The sequence below is a fragment of the Aquila chrysaetos genome, chromosome 22 (genome assembly GCF_900496995.4).
Source record: "Aquila chrysaetos chrysaetos chromosome 22, bAquChr1.4, whole genome shotgun sequence".
NCBI lineage: Eukaryota > Metazoa > Chordata > Aves > Accipitriformes > Accipitridae > Aquila > Aquila chrysaetos.
The window spans coordinates 21,199,133-21,218,760 of NC_044025.1; the positions used below are offsets into that span (position 1 = coordinate 21,199,133).

The 19,628-nt window shown below is 42.6% G+C and overlaps 1 long non-coding RNA gene across 1 annotated transcript; it reads right to left on the minus strand.

The window, feature by feature from the left end:
- Positions 1 to 4,377: 4,377 nt before the first annotated feature.
- On the minus strand, positions 4,378 to 19,009 carry LOC115334366. The gene is made up of 3 exons (XR_003921098.2): positions 18,908 to 19,009; positions 16,160 to 16,362; positions 4,378 to 4,495 (listed from the first exon to the last, which is right to left on the minus strand). It is a non-coding gene; the product is annotated as an uncharacterized LOC115334366 (long non-coding RNA).
- Between the last annotated feature and the right edge of the window lie 619 nt (positions 19,010 to 19,628).

A 19,628-nucleotide genomic window follows, 5' to 3' on the forward strand; every position in this document is an offset into this window, starting at 1 on the left:
ACCCCTTCCCGGCAGGGCCAGGCGGCACAAGGATTTCCCTCCCCCCCAGTGGTGCAAAACGCAGCTTCCCCAGCCCACGGCTGAATTCGACTCGGCCAAAACCGAAGCGAGGGGTGCGGGCGAAGCCTTCCCCGCGCTCGTCCCGGCCGGCTGCTGCCTGGTCCCTCCTCGCCGCATCTGCTCGCCGGCGCCTTGGCTCGCGTGGGAAACGCGGCGGGAATATTTCCATCAACTCAGCAAACACCTTCCAGCCCCTGCCCGCTGCTACCGCTGAGCTGGTTGCTGCGATTGAGACGGATGCCGGGACTGCGGGCAGGAGGAAAGCTGCTCACGCATATCGACACAGACATTTCTGAGCAATTCCTTGGTCTATATCAACATTTATCTTAAAGTGTTAATATTCAAAATCATAGAAGAGTAGCACATAAATGAAGTGAGTTCATGTACTAAAGTATACCTGATGAGCTGCTTTATACCTTTTCAGTAGTTTGGCAGATAGATATTTGGGGTGCTTTACACCAGCTCATTCAATGAAACACCAGTTTTCCAGCTGATGAGCTGCTACGGGAGGAGAAAGGCTCCTTCTTCCTTCCTGAGGGAAACCACAGTATTACAAAAACCAGAACAGTGGCTCAGAGACATACTTCTGCCTTCGGTTGTGCACTTCTGACTGCAGCAGGCAAGTGTGATTAAAATGTTAAAAAAAACCAATGGGTGAGCGGGAAAGGCAGGAGAGCGCCAGGGCAGGGGCGGCACCGTCTCCCACGGTCCCGACGCAGGATGCTCTGCGGTGGTGACCGCTGCTGCCCAAGAGCGTCTGCAGCTCTACGTACAGCTACACCAGAGAGGGAACGCAATGCACCGAGCATATTTCCAGAGCTCTCTAAATAATGAGAATTTACCTCCTGTAGAAGAACAGGATAGCGGCGATACCTAGTCAAAAGGCTACAATTTCAAAAAAGTCTAAGTGCCCAATCCCCACTGAGAGCAGAGCCCCTAAAGCTTTTAAGAGCCTTGGAAAATCCTGTCTAAAAGCCAGGCACAACGTGCACAAAGTCTCTTCAAGGCATGGGTGCACAGGAGCAATGCAGTTCCTGATCTGGTTTCCAGAATGAGATTTTGCTACAAGTGCACCCTACAGCGTAACTTACCTATTCCCTTTCAAGGACGGCATTACACCTTTAATGCATGCTCACTTTATACACAATGCATTTATCATTTAGCACTCGATACACATCTCCCCATATTGCTTCAGTGGCTTTGGTAGAAGTCTGGCACACAATTCACAGTCAGTATGAGGACTGGTTCATCTGCTCTTCTACCCACGAGGACAGCTTTTCACTCTGTGTGAATTTTATTTTATTTTTTTTTAATAAAGAAATCTTAAAATATTATTTTAATGGTAGCAATTATCACTGCTGCAACCGCAGGGCAGACATGCTAGGAGTCAGAGAGATCTTCATGGTGGTGCTGCTGAATATTCTCCCCAAGTGAGATCAGCCTGAGCTAAATCTTGCTTTGCAAATCTATACTCCACCTCCATAAACCTACCAGCAGTTTAAAATAAGAAATGGCTGCATTTGTGTGCAGTAAAAGGAACACAGTCGGTCTCCTTACTGATTTCTGAGTGCTTGCCTAAATTTCTTGCAGTTGCAAAAGTATTCTGGAAATCAGGCCACCTAATGGGATTTCTCATCTGTCTTGCTTTTGAGTGAGTGAAAATGATGGAAGTGGCATTTTGACACTTTGAAGTCTTAGCCAGTACCTAAAGAATTCAACAACATGTGAACTTACAAATACACCCCATGACTTTTTAATTCCTGAAGGTTTTATTGCTTTGTTTAAATTCTGGCTGATTAAGAGTTTGTCTGAAATAACAAAATAATTAGAAATTACAGTGCATTAATATAAAGGAATCTCATTTGTGCACATGTATTCAAAGGGAATTTATTTTCTCTTTTGGAGAAAAATTTCTCCTGGTTTAAAACCTTGAAATTGAGACTTAAAGCTTCCCTTTCCTGACTGCATCTTATCAAACACAATTTCATATCTCTGTAGCTTTCTAGAATCCCTCAACTATATTCCTTTAAATTCTGTGCTAACTGAATTTAAAATTAGTCCCCAGTGGGGACTAAGTAGAAGCCAAGTAATTTAATGGTCAGACAATTAACAGCTCTGCATTAACTAGAGCTTCTGAACAACAAATGTTTTTACTAAAGCAGGCAGACTGTCATACTGGGCATGCTTTTTCCTTTCCTTAAGAAGTGAGAACCACAGTTCAGTGCTATTACTGAAAAATGCCAGTTTCACTGCCATGGAATGATTAAATGCTGATTTTTTTTTTCCCCCCCCAGACAGAAGCAGCTTTGTGGGCTTCCTCCGTTGCTTTTCCTCTTAGTAACTTCTTGCTCAATTTTCATGTGTGATAACCATATCTGTGCCATTTTAAGTATTTTCACTGCAGATTGGGCAAAACATTATGCCTTCTGTAGCAGACAAACGTTTGGTCATATCACAGTATTAATTCAAATCAGCATTTGAAATGGAGTTTCCATCTACGCTGTACATTTTGGAGCCATGGAAATGTCAGCATTTTTAAAAACAGAAGACATCCCACATGGATGCAAATATAACAGCATAGCTGCACCTCATGTGGGTATGCAAAACCACATCTAAAACATAAAATAAACTCTCCTGGAGAGGCTATTACTAGTAGCTGCTTCTACAACAGAGGCTCACTTACATCTCTCAGGGTCCATGACTTTATACCCTCCATTAATTTAGCTACACTAGTGGAAATCCAGTACGGGCTTCAACTTCAGAAGAGACTCCACAGAGGACAGAACCATTTGTTTAACCTTTTCCCAGAAGTTTTCCCCATGTTAGGCATGACTTCACCACACTGTCTTTTAGACCAATACTTTCTTACACTTGTATTTAGATGCATTACAACAAAATATTATTTCCTCAAATAAGTTACAACTCTTTATTCACCGTGCATTAGACTTCGGTATTGCAATTCATGGTCTGTTACCCCAGACTGCTCCAGGTGGGTCCAGCCCTACTGTGAAATAACCCAACCCAGCAATGCCCTGTGAGCCACTACAGTTTGCACCGTGTCAGACCAGCTGTAAGGCTTCACCTTTCAAATGCTCCCAAGCATTTTAATTTTTCTTTCATTACTAGTTTCATTTATTTGGAAGTAATGAAGTTAAGAGGTGCTCAAGAGCCTGTAGGGTGAAAGTCTTACAGCTTAAAGAGAGTTATCGGAAGTGACTTACACAGCCTCCTCCCTACCTGCTCCACAGGAACATCAAATTCCCTTCCCCTCCTCCCAAAGTATCAAAAATGCCTTCAAAAACTCCTTTCCAACATGAAGATCCAGCAATAAGGTGGTCATACCTTTAATACCATCTTCTCTGATAGAACAGACTGTACCACCATTATAACTCTTCAGTTGTGAAACACACAGACAGCACAAATAAAAAAAAAATACCGAGTCCTTTCATGAAATACATATACTTTTTTTTTTTTTTTTTTTTAGAGTCTCATTCACTGCATTATGGCCTAACCAGGAACAAAGGTGTATTTAATATTTTTGGTCTATTTTCCTACCACTGATGCCCCTGTTTCTACTTGTCTTTGGTGGTTTGGCCCTTACGATGGGTGCCTAGCACCGCATTTTTCCCTACTTGGAAGGGAAGGCACAGGCATAGTGGAGCCTGACCTGCTGGAAAGCTTTCCGAGTTTGGAAGGATTGCACAAATAGAGGTGGTAGATATCTAATAACATTAGCAAAGAGAGCAGCTGAAAACATATCCCCCCTTCTAGACGCACAAGAAGTTAGGACAAGATCTTAACCATCTTAATGCCAGAACAAGAACATGACTTGTACTATTTTACTCATATAAAATAATACTCCATTATTTTCCTTATATTCATTACGCCTTGGTAGATGCCATAACTACAGAGAGCAAAGTTATAGTTAATGATAACTAATTAGGAGGGGGACCAAAACAAAACAGAACCACCACCTGTTATTCTACCCTCAGAGTCCACACACCTCTGCGGTGACCTTTTAAATAGGGCTGAAACTGCAGAGAGAAGGATCACCTTCAGTACAGCTGCTCTTCACTTAAGAAAGGCATTTTTGGGTGAACATGACATTGCCTGAAACACCAGCACACCCTGCGTGTCTTGGCGTTTGACACAAACTGGTGGTCGAAGAACTGCCCGCCAGTGAAGGCTGGGTGACACCATGGAAAGCGGGAGTGATTTTTGTATATTGCAATCTAAAATACGAAACCCCATTTCTTCGCTACAATTAGGCAAACCTTTTCTCACCGACGACACTCGACCAGGTGAAGCACAGAGCAGCGACTCTCCTTCCCTTCTCCGCTGGCTGGCGCACGGCGTGCCTGCCGAGGGAGAGCGGCGGGAGCACAGTGCCCTACGCAGCCTTCAGCCACGATGTTTACATTCATATTCCACCACCCTATAGAAGGAACAAGATTCATTTCAGCTGCTAAGGCCGAGCTGGTGTTTAACTGCAATCATTCTTTCCTTAGCTTAACACCTCCAGTTCATAATTAAGCAGTATGGTAGAGAAAGGACTTTAAGCTCCTAATTGCGCGTGTTCGTGTGAGGGCAAATCATTGAAGCACAAGTGAAACAGGCTTGCCCTTTAAAAAGAATAAACAACTACTTTTTGATAAAATGAATCTGTCACAATCAGAACACGTATTCTCTAAATGCATTTCTTTTCTAAAAAAATCTTCAGCATCAGCTTTTGAAGATTCCTTATCTGACCAGTCACAAGGAGCCATTCTTTCATCTTGGGAAAGGCAGTTCTCACTGCTCTAAATGTGATTCAGACCTCCCCTAAATACTGCCAGAGAGCTCGTTATTTCCCTGGCAGACCCCACGCAGCAGCAGCAGGCTCGGTCCTGCTGCCGGGGAAGCACCTACCACCATACCCAGATCTCTGCACGCCATGGTGCCAGTCTTCAAGAGAGAGGACCAAACCTTTCACCCTGAGTCAAAGCACCCAAGCCTAACTCCCCCCAGACCCTTCTGCTTAAGCCCACCCCAGCAGCCACCTTTTCTACCCCCTGCCCCTGGCTCCCAGCTGCACCCCATGATTGCCTGGGGCTGGCTGGCTCAAGCTGCACCATTCACTCCCCCAAACCTAGTTTTACTCAAATAGTTTTCTATATTGCTAATTGGTTAAGAAAATGTTAACCTCACAGATTCTTGGAAACTCCGCCTTCCACCCCCCCCAAGGAAAACCATGCTCCTATGCACCGTTGTGGTGCTTCTGACACAAGTGTCTTCTTGATCCTCAACCAAAACCATCTTCACGCTGCTCAAGTCAGCATTTTCAAAACCAAACATTCAGCATGGGTTCTGTATTTATTCTCTTCTCTCTTTCTCAGATTTACAACTTGCCACATGTAATACACTTAAAATTTAAAATTACCTACTTCCATCAAATATTCTATACAAAGCATAAAGGCATTTCTTAGCTGCCTTCTAGGTCTGCTGCTAATTGGAAAGAGACAGTTATTAGAAATCACCTTAGTGTCTTGCCTACAAATAAACACCATCAAACACAAGCCCAAAATATTATTTCTCTATGGAATGTGTATAAAAAAGGAGGATCTTAAATTCAGTAAGGGGAAGTCTGTGCTGACTTCACAGTGCACGAGCAGTATATTCACCAGAATTTGTTGGCAACGATCCAGTGGCAGCTTTGGAAAGCTTTGAGCCAGACCGGACTGACTGACCTCTCCCGCTCCCTTCCAACCTCTATTTCCATCCTCTGGCGGCCGTAACTGCTGCTCCTCTGCCAGTGCTAGGAGCAGGTCTGGCACGGAGGCACCGCTCGGCCACCCTCTCCGGAGAGGAACTTTGCAACCGGACTGTCAGGGGAGCTGTAAACAGATGTGTCAAGGCTGCGAAATGGGCATTTGCCACAAGTAAAACTGTTGGGATTTTAGGAAACTATAAGAAACGGATTATTATTCTATAAACACTTCACAGGTCAGCTGTTGTCTTATGATAGAGCCATCACTATTCTCTGCTCTCTATTCCACTGACTCCTTTCTTCTGGCTCCTGATGGCAGGAGCTTTGTTTTTATTCTGCTGGCAGCAAGTGCCATTTATAACTCAGACAGACTGTTTCCATTTTTACTTAGACAGAACTCCACTGGTTTCTGCAGCGAAATCCCCGAGTTTAAGGATGTGAGTTAAACTCTTGGGCTTTACTGAGATATTTATTCATTTTTTTTACAGTGTTCCATCTTTTTTGATGGTGTAAAAGGCACATCTGAAGAATAAGAAAAGGCAAATGGAATGAGCTTAGTGTGAATGTAGGAGGTGATAAATGGGCATATAATCAATTTTGCAGAAGGAAGAAACCTGATCTAATGTAATGCTATGTACAGAGCTGCACCTTTCTCATTTAAACCATGCAAATACCGCTCTCTCCATCGTTCTGCCTAAAGTACCTCTCACCCTGGTATCTTGGTGTGCGGAGGAGCATCCACCGCCAGTGGAAGCAAACGCGATGTTTGCGTCGAGAGCAGTGTGATGCAACACATTCGGGTCTGGCCCAAATTTGTAACTTCCTCCAGCACTCCCGCTGCAGATTGCCAAAATCACAGAGCATCAGCAGGGTGGTTAACACTAGTTACATCTGCATTTCATTCTCACTGAATCCTGCATGGGGACTATCTAACTCCTCAACTTTCCTTTGAAGCTGCAGCCTCATGATTTTATAAGAGAAGCAGAAAAAAATAGTTTCAACCACTTTAAAATTAATAAAGATTTTTCATTACGTACTAACGCTCGGTTTAATCAGTGTGTTCCCAACATCTGATAAACAGATCCTGATGTACCCCCTCAGAAAAAATAGGTAAATTAAGGAGAAAATAATTACAGCATCCTCATGAATATATCAGCATTTTACCTTAAATTGTAACAGTAAAGAAAATAGAGTGCAGTAAGTATAAATTCAATGTGGTTGCACAGTTCAATGTGTAGGAAAATACTCTGTCCTGCCACCAAATGGATAAGAAATGACTGCAGAGAAGTGGAGCTGGCGGGTGGGGTGTGGGGGCTGAGCTGCTTGCTACTTCTGGAAAATGCCAGCATGCGTCCCTGGAGACCTGGAGGATATTCTGATTTTGGGGGGAACCCTGTTGCAGTCCTAGCCCCTTCCTCATGCCCCCAGGCTGTGTCCCAGGAGGGCACGCGCTGGGCTGGCCCATGCCCCAACGAGAGGGTCCTGGGGGTCTGCTCTAAATTCATATTTTGACCCAGGCTCTTCCCATAGCAGTGCACCGAGGCAAGATGAGGCTGCGGCAGGGCAGGCAGCTGCGGCAGAGCGGCTGTGCTTGCAGGGAGAGCGAGGGGGGTCCTCTTAATGGCAGAGGAAGAAGGGACTTGGGGGAAGGAACCTGAGGGCTTTCCACAGACCTTCATAATTGTTTAATGTCTAAAAAACCTGAGTGAAATGAGCTGGGAAATCTCCAGAGGAAATCATAGCGAGTACCAGATTTCCATGGAACTGGATTTGCTGAATGTTTTTTTCATCCCAGGACTTTGGATCTCCCTCCTCAAGGATCCTTGGCTTAATCGATTCTTGTAAAAATGTTATATCCGTATTTCAGTTTATATGTTAAGAGATAATAATTTTACATTACGTATTTGTTTGCGTAGCTGCTGGTCCAGACAAAATGGCATACGGTCATTTGCTGCATGGAGCAAAAAAAGAGAGAAAGAAAAGAAAAAACCACAAACTTTGCAGGTCCTACTTTTAAATCAGAGTCAGCAAGAGATCCTTGTGAGACTGCTGGGGGGGAGGGTGTCTTTGCATTTCAACGCATAATCAAGACAAAGAAAAATCTACCGCGCTGGCGTGAGGTTTCGGGGAAGGAGGACCCCGCGGTGCCGAGCGGCCGACCCTGCCGCGGGCAAGCTCCAGGGCTGCTGCGCGGGGCGGCGGAGCTGCTCCTGCCACCGCCTCCATCCCGGCGGAGCTGGAGAGGCGTCCAGCCCGCCCGGCCCTGCCCCTGCGAGACCTGGAGCTCGCGGAGGCTTTGGCTGCGGGGCCGGCGTCGAATAGTCAGGATCGTGAAGGGTTTCCAGTTCTGGGCTGTGTTCTCAAGTTTAGCCAGGGTTTGGCTTCGGTCTAAACTTTCAAACTGGAAGGAAGACTTTGTGTTTGAATTCTGGTGTTGCCTGACGTGGTTTTTGATCAACACGGCACCTCCTCACCGGCGGAACGCAGGACCAGCCCGGTGACCTGAGTGTGCACAAACTTTTAAACAAAACCTAGGCTTTCTCTCCAAGTCCCTTGCTCCCTTACAAAGAAGAGTAATGGAAGTGCGGTTCTCCATGGTTCTCGCTGATCAATGGCAGCAGTTTTCATTATCAGAACGATTACGTCTTGGATGGACAAAAGGTGGTGGTGCATGAAAAATAAGTGAAAATATTTTATTTAAGAGACATCTTTAGGTGAACTAATTTCCTTTTGCATGGTATTAATTTTTTAATCTCTCTGCTGCTGCTTTTCTTCCACTTCACTTTACAACAGTTAGTTAAAGCTTCACTTTACGGTAAAAATCCCTATGCAAAATTTTAAATAGATATTAATGCATCATTAAGTATCAATTAATAAATGCTTTCCATGTATCATTGCTATTAATTTCCCTTTGAAGATAGCTCTTACCGTCTCTGCACGTAGCAAGTTTTTGCATTCCAACACCATTGATTCACGTACGGAACTGTTTCTGCTGCTCCATTTGCAGTTGGACTGGGCATAATAAATTCTAGAGATTCAACAAAATCAAGAAAATCAAGAGCCCGAGCACTAGAAGGCTCCTGGAGACTGTACTCACTCACTCACTATTTCAGCCCAGAATATTCCTCAGAGAAACACCCTGTATCTATATTGTTATGGCTGAGCAGACAGAAAAAGTTTTCCTTTTAACTGCATCATAGTGAAACATTCAGAAATTTCCATGCCTTGGTGAACCATTAGCTACAGAGAAAATACAGCATTTTCAGCCAAAGTCTATGAATTTTCCCCTAACTGAAAGAGAAACTAACTTACTATTGGCAAGCTGTGACGCTTCCAGCTCACCAGGAGAGATAATTTTAGCCCTCGGTGGGTCTGAGGACACAGCTCTGTTGACCCTCGTACCACAGGCACTCTTTCTGTGTCGATGACTGTGCACAGATTTAATGGCACGCTCTCATTGCTGCTATAACAGAAAACTTCTTTGATTACTGATTAGCCACAAAAACTGTTTCAAGAATTTTATTCTTAGAAACTATGGTCCCAAGGTTTATGTTAAAATATCTGCTCTGTTTGCATGTTGCCTTACAGCTGACAATCTATCAAGGGCAGCTAAGAAATTCTGTATAAACTACAACAAGCCTTATGCCAACAATAATTGCTATCTTTACTAATACAGGCAAAAGAACATTGCCATTCATTCCAAGAAATGCATACTTTCCACTTCTTTTTAAGAGATGTGCCTTGGAGAAGTTTTTTTCCGTTATACTGTTTTTTTATTTGAGCTAACACTGCAAGAAGATGCATTTGCGGTAATTGCATTATTTGTACTCTAGGGGTACAATGTAGCCTCATGAAAACACCCAGATTTTTTTTTTTTTTTTTTTCCTTTTTTTCTGATTTTGGGTTAATTTTTGTTGCAAGATTGGGGGTCTTCAGTCTGAATTCTGCATTAATATAGCATTTATATGAACAGTCACATTTCATATTTTTGACTCTGTAAAGGTTTTTACTATTTTATTCACTTAGCTTTCCTTCTACTCTCCACATAACGGAGAAAATAAAGGGTGTCGTTTAAGACAAATTATGGACGGTTACCTTTCCTGTTCCAAACACATATTTTTCTGAGCAGCCAGTGACTAATGCTTTAGTTACACTGTTGACAACTATTAGATTGACACTACTACAGGAATTTATTCTGGGCATACAATAATGACTTGCAGGGTGTGCTTCCTCTTGTAACATCTAATACTTAAGGAACTATTTTCACTTCTGACCTAATTAATTACATCCAGTTAAAAGAGAACTCAAACACTTTATTTGTAATTTTAAGTTATTTGACCTTCTAGGAATATTAAATCTGGAGCCGGTTGCCTTTACTCGCTATGGAGCTCTTCTCACATGTTGTAGCTGGTATTTCAAAGCCTTGGATTTTAAAAGAATTAACCCATGGGGAATAATTCCAACCTGAGGATTGATAGACATGAGTTATTTTTAAATTAGATGAGGCTGTATCTGTATTTGTTTTCTCGCCTTTGGTATTCAATATTTTATAATTTTAATTTTGTAACAAACTGGAGTAAGTTTACATGCACACAACTTCTGCAAACCATATTTCCTAAAGGGATGTTTTCAGCCTTGACCAGGGAAACCCATTCCTGCAATGACCCAAAGGAAATTAAGTACGATATGAAGACAGTGGAGCCTTGTTGAGCTTTCCCTGGTGTACGGTTATTGAGGCCAAAGCACACTTCAGCCTCAGCAGCAGCTCAGGTAACTCTAACATTTATTTCCAGTACATATAATTTAGCATCTGTGAATTGGAAAAATGCAGAGAAGCACATGATGAAGCCCAAATGAAAACAGCAGTTTCCTCTGAATCAGAGTGGTGGAACAAAAAAGCTTCTGAAGTGTAAGAAAGAATGAAGTTGTAGGTGTTGGAAAAAAGCAGTAGTAACCTGTATGTTCTACAAATGAAACAACCTGGTGCATGCGTAAGTTGGTGGAAGGGTTATTTAACAGGACTAAGCATTTTAAACAAACTCTCTTAACAAAACCGAGTTACCGCTGAAATGGAGTATAGAGTGTTAACAGCGTTCATACCTTTTATTCATGCCCTTCATTCTCACACAGCTCAGTTTTGTTTACGTAATACATCCTCTGGAAAGAAAGCGCGCAACAGGGGTTGTTCTGGTATAGTTCTGTCCTTTGGAGATGTAAAATGATGTCCGTGTCACTAGAGAGGGCTAAAGAAGGGAAATAAGCAGAATCTGGCAGAAGGGAATGCCAGTGTCCCTTCTGATCGGAGAAAGGGAAGCAACCAACCCCCAAAGCACCAGATAGAATACGTGTTATGGAAAAGAAGTGGTAAAAAAGTAAAATCCAGCAGTGTTTTGTAAATCTGGTATCTCTGCTTATCTGAGCTGAGAGATTATTTTCTGATAAGGCTACTTCAGATAAAGGAATGAGACCCAGAGGTGTATTTGGAAAGTTTAGGATAATTGGAAATGATTTAAGGGGATTGTAATTTACCCTGCAGTGGTTAAGAGTGTACTTAGAGTACACTTTCCATGTTAAAAAGCATGCAGGAGGCACGTATTTTTATAATCTGAGAAAGAAATGGACACATTAAGGTTAGCTAAAACTGGAATGACTTCATTTGCTTTAAATACTTTAAAGGTAAGCTAAGAATACTGGAGTGTGCCTCATTTAACCAAGGGCCATGGGCAGCCTGGCTGAGGGCAGAAGAGCAAGATGAGCCCGGAGAAGAGCCACGAAGCTCTTGTCAACTGCTCTTTAAGTGTTCTAATGAGTAGTGTTTAAATATTTTACAGATGCAGTCACTTAACCATGAGGGATAAATGTTTGCTAGAGATCTCACGAGAAAGTCAACAGATTAGGACAAAAGTTCAGGTCTTCCTAATTGCATTGTCGTCAGCCTCCTGGATCAAAGAAATCCCAACCTCATCTTCACGCAAGTGCTTATGGACAAACGCCAGTGTCTGATGCTAATAGCTAATAAGCTAATCTCAATTAACACCCTGAATATTTCAGAACTGTGTTGCATTTATTTCAGGGGTCAGGAGGCAGGGACCCAGCACGCTGTCTTTGACAGTCTACAGAAGTACACCTATGCTTTACTGTTTTCTGAATTCTTGCCACTACTGTGTAACAGATTTTATTTAAATTTGCGTTAAATGCTTTATTTGACCTCAAAATTTTAATTTTTTTTTCATTTCAGTTGCTGATTGATATCTAAATCCATATAAACTCCTGAACTAAAACATTTTCAAATAGTTTATTTGCATATTTTAAAAAAATCTCAAAACCTAAAACCTTCTCTAAAACAAATACAAGTCTCATTGGGGTTTTCTGAAATTTTTATCCCATTTTTTTTTCAATGAAATTAGCTGCTAACATAAGTCCCAAATAGGTTTTTGTCACTTGAACGGAAACTTCACACCTGAACTTGAATAGATATTCATATATATCCTTCATATGTTATAGAATAAACCAGTTACAAAAATGAATTCAGATTTGTCCATTTGTACCTGAGTGTGATAAGTAAAACTTTTAAGAGCAAGGAAGGAGCTTTCTCTCTTCAGATTTTTGAGTCTTTTCCTTGTAAAGAGAAAGCAGACATTTTTCAGCAATTCAGTCAGCCTGGACACTTCATTAAAAACAAACAAACAATATAAATTCTAGGATAAATTATTATTGTTCAACCTGGCACTAATTCTATATAGGTAATTGTGAATATGTAACTATCTTAAATACTTGTATTAATAGCCACTTTTCATAAGTTTGAGGTATGCACAGCATACATGGCAGCAATGCAGAATATAAAACAGAACACCTGGGAGACACAGATAAACTTGCTGGACTACAACATAAAATAAACTTGTTTGGGTTATGAAAGCTATTCTTTCCCTGTTCCTGGAGCCCTAGCCAAGGATTTGTGGGGTCCATAACACTTTAAACTGGTAATCAATATATTTTGAGTAACCTGAAGATATTTCAATGCCAAGCCACGTAAGAGAGAGAAGTTGGCAGTTAGTATTTTTGAAGGACTTGGCATCCAAGCTGGTTATCATGGCATTTTTGCTGATCAGTAAACACAGTGTAATTTGTGTCATAGAGATGATTTGCAATTAAAAATTTATTAACAAAGTGCAATGATAACAAGAGGGATAAAATGCCAAGATGTGGAATTGCTTAATTATGTGAAATAGTTCTACCAAACCCAGGGCTCCGCGGAACATTTTTTCCTCTCTCTAATGAACAATCAGTTCTCACTGAATTCTAATTAGCCTCAACAATGTTGATCCCACTCAAGTATTAGTGGCAGAAAATGCAAACTGAACGTTTCCATTAAACAACTGCCTTCAGGTACAACTGTGCTGTGCAAATCATACAGCAAGTTGCAGAACATTGATGTCCCAGGCAGTCTTCGAAAATGACAGAGTTATCTTCAGAGGACGGGAGGGCACCTGTGATATGCAGAGTGATCTATTGTCACGTCTAGCGTGTTGCCCAATCTATACCCTTCAAGCAGATTAAGTCTGTGAGCTTATCCAGACCTGTTTTAAAGCCTATTTGATCTTGAAATAAGACTGAAGAATCTAACAAGAAGAGGCTTGTAGGAGATTTTCTTGTTTAATCAACATTGGAAATGCAAGAATTGGAAACTCAAGAATAGACCCCCTTCAGCACCTTCCTTTTGCCAAGATTACAAAGTACTGAAGTATATGAAAATGAGAAGATGACAACTCTTCTAATCTGCCAAGCCTGAACTGCTCCCCATCTCCAGTAATGAACAAGCAAATCAAAATACAACTCTTGAGAAAGTTCTGGTAATTTTCGCATTACAGATGCCAGACCCCTCATCCTTCTCTCTGCGTCACATTTCTTCTTTGCTCGGGGAGATGAGCCCTAGCCTTGTTATTTCTGCTAATCCCCTTTGCTTTAGCATTCGCAGTAGCTGCACCACGCTCAGCCACCCTCGGCTGCCTCTTGCACCCTTCGTCCCCTCCTTGGGGATGCCACTGGCACCGCAGTGCCTGAGGACCCGAGCTGAACCCCCCAGTGTCCCCTCCTCTCAGGGATGCTCTCGCAGTATCACACACCAGTGACCGCGGCACGGGCAGCGCCAACGGCTCCGGTGCTGTGAAAGGGTGCGTTTCACATGCACGCACACGTGCACACACTCGTAGCTTGCACAGGCAAACATCTAGGCCAGCCTGGGCAAAATCAGCTGCTGCAAAGGAATTTCCTTCCTCTAAAGCCCTTGTTATGTTTGAGAGTCCCTAAATTCTCTTCATGCCTTTCTTAGAAAGCAAAAGCCTCCCTCCCCCCCGATTCTGACAAAGTCTTCCTGGTGTCTCCCCACGAGGAAAGAAAATATAATGTTGTATTAAATAGTAGTGGAGATCTACAATGTAGCTTACAAACAAAAGAGAAGCAAGAAACAATTCACGTGCTCCCATGCAGTTCCAGCACTGTTTTATTCCTGAAAGTAGGAGGGAATTTAATTAATATTTTAACTGACAAAGTTCAATATATCTATCTGCAAAATACATAAGTGGTTGGTTGTTAATGATGTCCACAGCAACAAGGATTGAGATTTTAGTGATTTCCTAGTGCTGAATATCCTCAGTATTACAAGAAAGTTTTAATTTTGCAAAAACAAATTTGTTATCGCAACCATCTGAAATGGTGCATAAGACAGCAGATGAAGTCCCTACACATGAGAATATTTGTGGAAAGGGTCTTTCCCACATTATTGGGTTGGTCGTCAGAAATATTTAATTTTAAACTGAAACAAAATCAGATCCCATCCCTTTAACAAAATTCTTTCAGACTCCAGTAACAGCATGAGTCGCTCCCTCATACTTCAAGCACTTGAACTGGAACAAAGCACTCTCTCTTGATCTACTTTCTCCCACTCCTCCTTGCCAGCCTCTGCTTTTTTTAGTGTACTGAGGCATTAACCCATGCAGATTTGCTGCTTTATATGTCCCAGCAGTGAAGAGAAATGAAACACATGCTAAAAGAGGAATAAAATCCAATTTAAGCAAAAGTCTGTAAGAGGACTGGGTTTCTTTGTATTTAAAAAAAAAAAGAGGGGGGGGGGGGGGGAAAAAAACCCTCTCCCTATAATAACTTACTATGGGTCAGACCACATGAATGGAGTGGTAAGTGCTGCAAGTCCCCACAATATGTTAAGCCTTTACACAGAGATGGAAAATAGCTGTTTGTGTTTAACGTCAACCAGTCGGACATGCCTGCCGCAGAATACAGGCTTTGTTCTCCCCCATGCTGAACTGGCTCACTCCAACTCTGAAATATTTTACCATACAATATTTTTAGTTATGTAACCATACCAATGAGATCTAAATTAAAATAATTCCTTTCGAGGCCATTTCTGGTGTTCAGACAGAAGCACAAGATGAAGTCATGCCATTTCAAAGCCATGTTATGGTTGAGAACAGTTATTGGAAAAGTGCTCCCAGGGCACTTTTTCCTTGCCTCTGAGGGTGTAGGAGGCACGAACCCATGCAGTGATGCCATTAGCATCATGCCACAAATTCTGCACGAGAGCTGTAAGGATCCTGCTTCAGGTTCTTTACTTGAGGAAAACAGCAAAGCCAGAGCAATGGCCAGATCTTCCTCCGCTCGGACAGCAGCTCTGCTCAGAGCCGGTATTTCTTACTGCAGGGGCTGGTCATGCTCTCCTCTCAGTTTCCTTCCACGTCGAGGATGATTTACTTAGATGGGTCAGTGCTCATTTCTCTGCATATCATTCATGGAGTCTTTCAGACTTCAGACATAAACTCCTTCCTATTGCTTTGGCATTTCAATCCTATGCGCAATTTTCTTCCTTCCTGGGTTTTGTCCAAAACTCATAAATTAATGTGCGTTAGCACCTAATCTGCGTACATCTTCTACAGCCTATTCACACTCGATTACCTCACCTTATCCAATGTACAGCTCATCTCCCTTTCCAAAACATCTTGCCTTACTTACCTTCCATGATGCAATCACTTTCTCATTTCTTCTTCTGTTTTAAGGCTCAAGAGATCTTTGCCGTTGTCAATTTTACTTTTGACAGCAATTCACATGGGAGATAGAAGAGCCTAATATTTTTTAGAGGACCCCAGATTTCTTTCACACCTGGAACCATGGCATTAGCTCAGTCCCCTCCCCATATATATAAATATATATGTATACACACCTGTGTGTGAATGTAAGTGAACCCATGTTGATTTCTTAAGCCTTCGGGTGTATACGTTTGTGTAATAAAAGGCACTAACACAATAGCAGTAAATTAAATGCCTAATTCACATACGCACACACCTTTATTGCTTTGCTGCTCCGGTCCCCAGGACGCCACAGGGTGCTGGTGGGTACGTTACCCAGATGCACTGGCCTTGGCTTCAGACTTTTCCCGAGAAGCAAAGGACACCCAGGCTCTGCCCAGCAGATGAGGTTTCCGAGTCCAGCTCCTTTCCCAGATGACTTGACTGAGCATCCTCCAGGGATCAGTTTTATTGAGGCAACTGGAAAACACGTGTTGAAGTTCACAAGACATGCAGCTAGTTTGGAGAAAACATCAGTTCAGTAAAGAATAGGGCAAAATACACATCCTTTTACTTTATATTTTAAAATACAAAGTTTATACATCTATAAATATGTATTTTTCAGCACAATAACTGCATATACATGACACCTTTTGTGGGATATTGAAATGAAAAGGGACACAGGAAACTCAATAAAATCAAACAAAAGTGAAAAAGAAGGCGAAATGGCAAGGAGGAACACAAGTAAACCTTTTCTCCTGGCAAGTTGGTATGTGTCTCCCAATGGATTTAAAAGTCCATTTGACTCCTATGACCTCATACATCAGTAGTGAAACAAATAGCCATGTAGCCCACTTGCCCAGCAAAAATTTGTTGAGCCAATTATTCAGAAAGTCAGCAGCTTTTCATTTTTCATATTTTTTTTTTTTAAAAAAAGCATGCAAACAGTGACTTCTGTTCAAATCAATTATTCAAATCTATTGACTTGCAAAGTCAATACATATTCTACAGCAGCAATTTATGACACACAAAACCAGCCCAATTCTCTGTTGTTGATATTGGCTCTGGATAAAAACTATCACGAATGAGACAGTGATGAACATTTCTTTGAATACATGCTATAAAGTTTCTTCATTTCTATAGGTGACACCCTATCCTTACTCTCAGTAAGTACTAGTATTAGCACAGTTCTGTTTGGAAAATTACAGAGCAAAAACGTTTTTCAGTAGCCCCATTTAGGCAAATGCTGTAACTGCCTTGGCATCTTGGGAGCCCTCCCCAGATCCAACGGCCTGGTCAGCACACAGACTGGGTTAGCATCGCCTGGCACAGCAAAAACAAAGCAATCCCCCAGGCCAGTACCGATGCCTGGATTTCATACCCGCCTCCGCTTCTGGATAAGCAGCTCTCTAGAAGCATCAAGTCCCTTCAGTAATCTCTGATTTCATTTTAGCAAAGCGTAACATTGCTCAGGCTTGACAATGCTTTTTTCTTTTTTTTTTTCTTTTATTTTGAAGTCTCCCCTCCAAAGGCCCCAGCAGAGCTGCCAGGAGAAAGTTATAGAGGAAGACTGCTACGAGAGCAGAGACACAGCAACATCACGTCTTACAGTCACCTTTCCCCTGTCTTTGCCTTATGCTATGTGACAAACTATAACAACTCGCTTCACCGCTGATTTTCTTTCTGTGCTACTCTTCCTTCTTCTTGTTTTTAAAGGATCGTGACGAACCCTTCACTAATGCTAGCAAACAAAGAACTGACCAATGCATGCTGTATTTTTCTCTTGGGCTGTTTTCATTGAGCACTTGTGTGATACAAAAATAAACCAATAACGAGACTGAAAATCAATGACAGCAAAGCTATTAAAGACACAAGGTCACAAAGAGGGCAGAAGTTAAGTTTAAAAAGTATGTGGTGCTGCTGTAAGAGCACACCAGTCTCGCCAGACCAGCGAGTCACGTCCTTCCAGGCTGAAGTCCTCAGAAGTTATTGACATTCACTTGAAAAGGTTTTAAGAGGCCAAATTTTCAGGTGGCAGATGGAAAACAGGCACCGAAGCTTCCCGAGGCTGGGCATCGGGACATTCCCACTCGGTCCCCTCTGCCAGGTAAAACCCGGTGTCCCTCCAGATAGGCGCTGAGCAGCCGTAACAGCTTCTCCCTAGAAAGTTTTTATTTCTGCCCCTCACCTCAAAACTGGGACACTCGATGGGACACGGGGGCCTCAGATGGGGGGAGGCGTGGACCCTGGCTGAGGTCCTACCCGGGGACCATCATCCCACCTGAGCCACAGGTACGCAGGGAGCGCGTGAAGAGGTCTGGCAGCTCGAAACCTGAGGATTTCTTTTAGGCCGCAGGAGGATGGTCAACGGTATCACAGATGTTTGTGATTTCCTAAATTACACTTATCCTATATCGCAGACCAGCGGAGCGGGTGAAGGGAAGGAACCTGCACCACCTCCGCCAGCGCCGACTCTTCGCTCCACCGCAGGACCCCACGACCGTGGTTTCCCATCAAGCGATGCTCGGCACCGCCACGCAATCACCCGTGTCCATAAGCCCCGGCTCTCCTGTCCCACCAGCAGCGCTGGGCGCTTGCCTCTGCTGTGGTGCCACGGGCACCTCGGCTGGGTGTTCAGATCATGTTTCAAAGTCACTAAGACACGTGGTGAATATAAGGTGGGCACAGTCATGTATGTATTCTTTCCCTAAGGAATCACGACATAATTGCTTACAAGCATTTGCTTATCCAGTGAGTGAAGTAATTAACTACCAAACAAATCATGTTAGGCAATACACAGTCAATTACCCACCGGTTTAGAAAAAAAGTAGTTATGTACTGCAGTAAGCTAATTTTACTATTATTCTTCTCAGATACTTAGATCACAGTTAAACAGCATAATTAGCTAATTAGAATCAGAACCAAATGAAATCAAAGTCTGAGATATCTAAAATAAATATTGCTTCTCTAATAAAATTTGGTAAGTAACCCAACAAAATATCGCCTTGGAAATTTTTTATGTTACCTCAGAACGAAAGCACATCCTACAGCGAGGGTTTTCTGGCGCAGTCACGTGGCACCGCTCGAAATTATGAGAAGTCACAGGAAATCTGCACGCACGGGCTGATGCAGCTCAGAGTAGCTAACAGATTTGCCTTGTGCGCTTTGAGTTACTTATTTCACAATAAAGTTGATGAAACACAGAGCATGCAAACCCCATAGCACTCAGCAATGACATTTTATATATTCCAGTTGTTTCTCAGCAGCCCCTTTTTAATGTTAAGCTTCCCTGTGCAAATCCAGCGCTGAGCAGGTCTCCCCTGCAGCATGTGCAATGCCTCACACCTCCGGAACGCAAAGAGCCGCTTTGTTTTCATGAGGTTTGAAGCAAGAAGCGAGGAGAACTTGACAGCAGGCTGTTAATGCCTGGCTTGCCAAAAGGTCATATTCAGTGTGATACCACCAGTTTTGCAGACACTTGTCGTCTTTAGCATCGCCCACAGAGAAAATCCTAAATTTAAATGCTAAGTAGTACTTACAAAGATGCTATAAATTCAGACTCCCACTCTGACACAGTTTAAGGCAGGCTAATGCTGATTTCAAGCTAAAACTTTGCCTGGTTTCTCCTGCTTATATATCACTTTTCTCCCTGAGTGCGTGACAGCGGCTTTGCTGCACAGAAAACGAGTGATTCTCTACCATGGGTATCATGCAGAAATATTTGCAGTTGGATAACTGTCTCTGCT